Consider the following 6799-nt stretch of genomic DNA (forward strand, 5'->3'; position numbering starts at 1 on the left):
TAACGTTATCCTTTGCACCCATTTGAAGCCGACCCTCTAAGCCGCAATAAGTCTTCTTGAAACAAAATACGAATTCACGAGAGTGAGATGAGTGGAAAAAGGCACGAGTGGTGAGTACATTAGAGCGAGCAAAAGCCATTAAACGAGCGTAAACATGAGTGGTGTGCTATCCAATTTTCTTTGCGAGTGAAACGTGAGATTTTTGTGGTGAGGTATTTAATTTTTGTTTTGTTTTAATCATTTTTTTAGTAATTAAATCATGTCTCAAGAAGAATTCTCTACCGATGAATTTCAATACTTGGTGAATGAGATGGGCCGAATTTTGGAGGAAGAACTAAGCCCATTAAAAGACGTTTGAACCGAGTGGAGGAAAAGTCCCAACGGAAACAAAATCCACCAAGTCGAGAAACGGAGTCGAGATCATCACGACAATACGCGTCCAAAGACTACTCGCTAAGAGATTCTTATCGAAATTTCTATTCAACGAGGAACTCAAGATGAAGCAAAGCAAGTTTTGAGTTTGAAGCTTTTCAAGGTGACGAACGAGGAATCACAAGTAGTCCTTCATATGCACCAAGGTATTCGTCCGCCAAGAATCAATCTCGAAGAGGTGATCATTTTTTGTATGAAAGTCGTTCTAATTATACCCAATGAAAGTCATTTTATGTTGATTCATTTGCAACATCTCCATCCTATAATGAAAGAGCGAGGCAAAAAGAAAAAGAAATAAGAAGAAAAGAAAGAGAAGAAATGTTGATGAGAGAAAATGAGCATATATGGAATGAAATCGAGAGATGAAAAAAAGAAATGAAAGAAAAGGAACAAGAAATCAAAAAAGTGAGAGAAAAAGAAAATGAAGAGAAAGAATTCGAAAAAGAAATTGAGATTGAACAAGAGTGCAAGCGAGAAGGAGAAATCGAAAGAAAAGAAGAAAAGATTGAAAAAGAAAAAGAAATCCAAAAAGAGAGTGAGGTCGAAAATAAAATTGAAAATGAGAGAGGAAATGAAAAGAGAAAAAAAGAAGTTGAGATTAGAAAAGAAACGAGAGAAAAAGAGATAAACGAACCAGAAAAAGTGAGGAGCATTTCAACTAATCCATATGAAACTTGTTCTTGTTCTGTTTCTTCTTTTCAGGTGCCCGAGATATCAAACGATAATTTTCAACTTCACTACCTTTCCGATGAAAGACATTTTCATATGGTCAGTATAGGTAAGGTTGAAGATGAAAACGTGCCCCAAGAGTTCAAAGGTAAGCGAGGTGAGGAAATGTTAACGATCGAGTCATGACCACCAGGTTGGAAAATTGTTGAAATACTTTTTAGTGACTTAATTTCTAAATGCTCTCCTTATTTTGGTCTGATTAATTGCTACTCCCTGAATTTGGTTGATTTTTGTTCCAATCAACAAACCAAAGATTTAATTTTGCGTGATGATGGTTTTTCACGAAAGGCGATTAAATTTTTCATTTGTGACAATTTTGTGCACCAATTAACGCTTTGTGGAAAATCCATGAATTTGTGCAAGTATGAATTGATGAATGTAAAAAGTTTTAACTGTTTGTCCCTGTGTATGTAAAAATCCCATTGGTTTAACGTGTTTGGTTTAATGAAAATTTTGCTACATTTTGGCATGAATACTCAAAATCAAGTTTTTAAACCCGGAATCTATTTTGGTTTGTTTTATGGGAAAGTCAAGCTTCATCAATTTTGTGTGAACAATTTCTATTGTTTTGATAATTGGGAGTTGAATAAGGAACCGAGGTATGAAAAATTTGATTTCAATTTAAATTCATTCCTTAATCCATTTTTGTGGTTGTATTTGAAGTTCGTATTTCATTTCGTTAAGGTTAATTCACCACGAGATTCGATTAGACTACATTTCGAGGAGAGAAGATTTATGATGATCGACAAAGGTAAAATGATCCTTGCTTTTCCATCCCTCGAGGTAAACGAGGTATGACTTACGAGAACTTTAAAATTTCTACGCCTATTCGGTTGGTAATAAACTTTTGTTGAAGAATTGGTTGTCTGCAAGGTATTTAAATTGTGATGTGTTTAAGCGTTCGCTTTATTTAAAAATGAATCATCTGTTTTGCTTGATGTTGATGATGCGATTTTGGAAGAACCAATCGTTCAATTTCCATTGCAAGGTTTTTGTGCATTCATCTCATTTGTGATAAAATTGGTGTTCAATAAGTTGTGGTGAGGAGTTTATTTGCTTGATCGATGAACGGATTAAGTTGATTATGTCCACATTTCTCTTGAAAATTTTGGTAAGATTCTCCTTGATGACAAGTTTGTTGAAAAGGTGAAAGATCAATGGCCACTGTTAAGCTTAACTATGCAAGATTTAAGCCGATTAAGTGGTAAAATCATAACTTGCAAAAAGCTTTGTTCAATCGATTGTGGGTATGAAATTTGGAAAATACCTTCTTGCAAGGATTATGAATGTTCTACCCAAATGGTACTTGGGCCACATATTTGCTCAAATGAATTCTTGATGATTTGTGATTACTCATTTAAAATAATTCCTTAGTTTGATGAGACTTTGTATGGTGAAGATGTAACAAAACAGTTTGGTGGTTTGTTTTATTTGTGTTCGATTCGTTTGATCGAGGAAAGATGAGTAAGCGAGCTATGATCGAGTGAACCAATGGCTCGACTTGAGGACAAGTCGTTCAAAACAAGGGGAATGATATCGACCACGGCCAAGGACGCCTTGAGTTCAACTTGAATTTAGCTCCTCAAGCTCCATTTAGCTTGGTTCACTCACGAATTTTATTTTAGCTCACATGAGCTTAATTCATTTCGTTTGAGCTTGGTTTAAATTCAATTCAGCTCATTATTAGCTCTTTAGCTAAATTAATTTTATTTGTGGAATAAATTAATTATTTAAGTTAATTAGTTAATTTAGTTCTGACTTTTAATTACTTGTCGACTTATTACATGTTATAATTATGTTGTGTTAGCGAATTTAATTAGGTGGTTGGATTATATTTAATTTGTCTTAATACCATTTAGTTCACCAAATATACATTTGCACTTAATTTAGTTCATGTTTTTCTTGTAGGATGGTGAATGCATGAAGGAGCATTAAAGTCCAAGTGCATGAATGGTTCAATACAACGTATGGGAGTATACATGAATGGTGAATACATGAATGGTTGGATTCATGGATATGGCTCATTTATGATAATTCAAGGTGTTTTAGCCAAGAAGAGCAACTAAATTTATTCTCCAAAAGTGGCCGATGCACTTCCCAAAACAGCACCTATCGTTCACATTTGGAGTTCACACCAAGGACCATTTAGTGATCATTGTTCACACTTCCAAAGACTTTTTCCAACTCCTTTTCACACCTTCAAGGCTGTTCACGTTCACCTTTAATGCTGGTCTCTTTTCACCAAGAATTACATTTTAATGAGCTTATTTAAGCTCAATTGGTGAACCTAGTCTGCCGCCATTTCTCTAAGTGCATTTGCTCTTCTAGAAATCGTCCCTTGAGCTTCAAATTCAAATGAATTTAGCTCCAGCAATTTAGTTTTATTTACAAAATTTTCTAGCATTTTCTAGCCTAATTAATTACTTAGACATTAAGTCTTTGTTTTGGCCATTCACTACCTATTTGAACACTATAAATAGTTGTTCATTTTCATTGTAAAAGGACTTTTGACTTTTGATCATTTGAATGAACTTTGTTCAAAGAGTGAGTTTTCTCCTCTCTAAATTAAATGCGAGTTTCGATCGACTTATCTAGCGTGCTAGTGGCGTCTATCATTCTCTTTTGAACTTATCACCTTGCGTTGGTGTGGCGTTCAACCCTTCTACAATTCGCAAATCCACCTTAACCAAATAGAAACCGGGTGACACTCTTTAGTGTTGAATCGTTTCGGTGTTTAAGTTCACTTATCCATCCCCACCGAATATCTTATATTTTATCTTTATTATTTTATCCTTAAACCGAGAAAACAAATTAGCTATCTTTCTCCATTCCCTTGTTGTCAAACCTATCCATATCCTACTTACCCCTTTGTGAACCTATATCCATCACTTTACTACATATTTTTAGCCGATTACAAACAAACCATCCTTTTGGTACGAAACTCCTCGTCGACGATCGGGCAACTACATGAAACGACTCGATTAACCCGGGCCGGATCGCATCAGTCTTTCTCAGCCATTGCAGGACACTATGCTGCTGGAGTGTGAACTGGACACGTGAAAGCTGTCTTCCTTAAGTGTTTTGTATTTCTTACTTTGTTCTTCCATGAATTGAATGATGAAAATGGTGTTGGATGTTATTTTGGTTTTAAATTTTATATGCCAACCCATAAGCTAAATCTCATTGGGTTGGGATTACATGATGGCACTTTTATTTTCTTTAATGGTTAAAGCATATATCTGATTTAATTTACTATTTCATTGAATTGTTTTATTTTTAATTGTATCGTACAATCCCTAGACATAGATGACTGTTCAACATGCCCATAAACTAAATCTAATTCAGAAAAGGTTGGATTAGTTGGATCGAAATTGAATGATATGAGCAAGTACTCGACATATACTTGCAGTAGACACTAGACATAGAGAACCATTCATACAGAAGGAAAACAATACAGGGTACCATATGAAGGCCTATATACACGGGCAATGTAACTTAAGGTTTTTGCTCTTGAAAGAAGTACACCATTTTAGAACTCTTCTGAGTAGTAAACTGAGTATGATTTTGCCGAGGCATTATTGATAGTAAAGCTAGATTCTTAGTAATCCCGACCTTCCAAATCAACATCATATACCCTTTATTCTTTGCCATAGTATCTTTGGAACATCATTATTAGTTATTTATTTGTTCATTTACATAATATTCCTATAGTAATTATCATAATTACCATTACATTTCTACTCTCGTTTTGCCATAGCATTTCCAAGTATTCATTAATTTCACATATTGCATCCATCACTATTCCTTTAATTGCCACATCATACTTACCATAACTTTATCATAGCATTAATTGCATTTTATTATAATAACTTGACCACTTTTGTGCCTCAATCTGATCCTCGTGGGAACGATACTCACTCATCACTTTATTACTTGATTCAACGTATATACTTACGCAGATCGCATATCATATTCACACACGACAAGTATTTGGTGCCGTTGCCGAGGATCGATAATTTGGTGAAATTTCGTTTCGTTATTTGACTTAGTTCCATTAGTTTTGTTTAAATTAATTATCTTTAATTTCTACAAGCTTGCCATCAATGCATGATAAGAGGTATTTCTGCTAACAAAGAGTATCCTTTTGACTAGAAATCGATAGAACTTTACGAATAAGACGAAAAGAACGAGAAAAATGGCTAGAAACAAGAATGATCTTGGTCCTAATGAAAAAAATGGCTAGAAACAAGAATGATCTTGGTCCTAATGACAATCCAAATGGTCCCAGTCTCAACAAAAATCTAATTGGTCGAGATGCTAATCCTCCTATAGTTGATGTGATAGATGAATGAGATAGGCCAATTAAAGAGCACGTTGTCCTGATGCTGGATGATTTGAATCAAAGGATAGTCAAACAAACCATACAGGCTCAGAAGTTTGAACTGAAACGGTGATGTTTCAGATGTTTCTAAGAGTAGGACAGTTTAGTGGATTACCTACTGAAGATCCAAGACTATATTTAAGACTTTTTCTAGAGGTTTGTGACTCGTTTAGACAATAGGGTGTTCTTGAAAATGCTCTGCGACTTAAACTGTTTCCATATTCTTTAAGAGGTCGTACGAGAGCATGGTTGTATGCTCTACCATTAGCAATAATGGCATCATAGAATGATCTTTGCTAGAGGTTTTTGCTACGGTATAATCCACCAAATATGAATGCAAAGCTTAGAAATGACATCACATCTCTTCGACATTCAGAGGATGGAACATTATCTGAAACTTGGGAACAATTTAAAGATTTAATTCAAAAATGTCCAATTCATGGATTTCAACATTGGACTCAAATGGAAATATTCTATAATGGGTTGAATGCACATATGCAGATGGTAGTTGATGCATCTGCCAATGGTACATTGTTGGATAAATCTTACAACAAAGCATATGAGATTTTGGAAAAGATTGCCAACAATGACTATTAGTACTCTACCATAAGAATTGGGACGTACAAGAGAGCTGCTGGTACCATAGAGTTCGACGCAATTTCTTTGTTGACAGCCTATGTATCTTTTCTAGCTAATATGATTAAAATAATGAAAAATCCAACGACAGTCCAGGAGATTAAATCAATCGAGTTGTCGTGTGTGTATTACGGTGAAAATCATGTGTTTGACGAATGCCCATTAAACCCAATGTTAGTGTACTACATGGGTAATTTTAATTGGAATAATAACCCCTATTCCAACACCTACAGTTCAGGATGGAAGTAATATCCCAATTTTAGTTGGAGTAATGAGGGTGTAGGGAATTTTAACAATACTGTAAAACAGAATGCCAATAATGCACCACTAGGTTATGTTTAACCTGTGCCGAGGCAAAATGTTCAACACGATCAAGCATCATCTTCTACTTCCGTTGAAGCTTTGTTAAAAGAATATATGGCTAAAAATGATGTTGTAATCTAGAGTCAGGATGCATCTTTACGAGCTCTTCAGAATCAAGTGGGGCAAATAGAAAATGCTTTACATTAAAGGCCACAGGGAACATTGCTAAGTGATATTGAAAATCTAAGAACTCAAAGGAAGTAGCAGCGTAAGGCCATCACTTTTAGAAGTGGGACTGATTTGGATGAAGTTGTTCAA

At 35.0% G+C, this 6799-nt stretch overlaps 1 non-coding gene across 1 annotated transcript; it reads right to left on the minus strand.

The window, feature by feature from the left end:
* Positions 1 to 5881: 5881 nt before the first annotated feature.
* Positions 5882 to 5988, minus strand: LOC128034252 (small nucleolar RNA R71). Its single transcript, XR_008190382.1, has one exon. It is a non-coding gene; the product is annotated as a small nucleolar RNA R71 (small nucleolar RNA).
* Between the last annotated feature and the right edge of the window lie 811 nt (positions 5989 to 6799).

Source organism: Gossypium raimondii, chromosome 10 (genome assembly GCF_025698545.1).
Source record: "Gossypium raimondii isolate GPD5lz chromosome 10, ASM2569854v1, whole genome shotgun sequence".
In the NCBI taxonomy this organism is placed as follows: Eukaryota; Viridiplantae; Streptophyta; class Magnoliopsida; order Malvales; family Malvaceae; genus Gossypium; species Gossypium raimondii.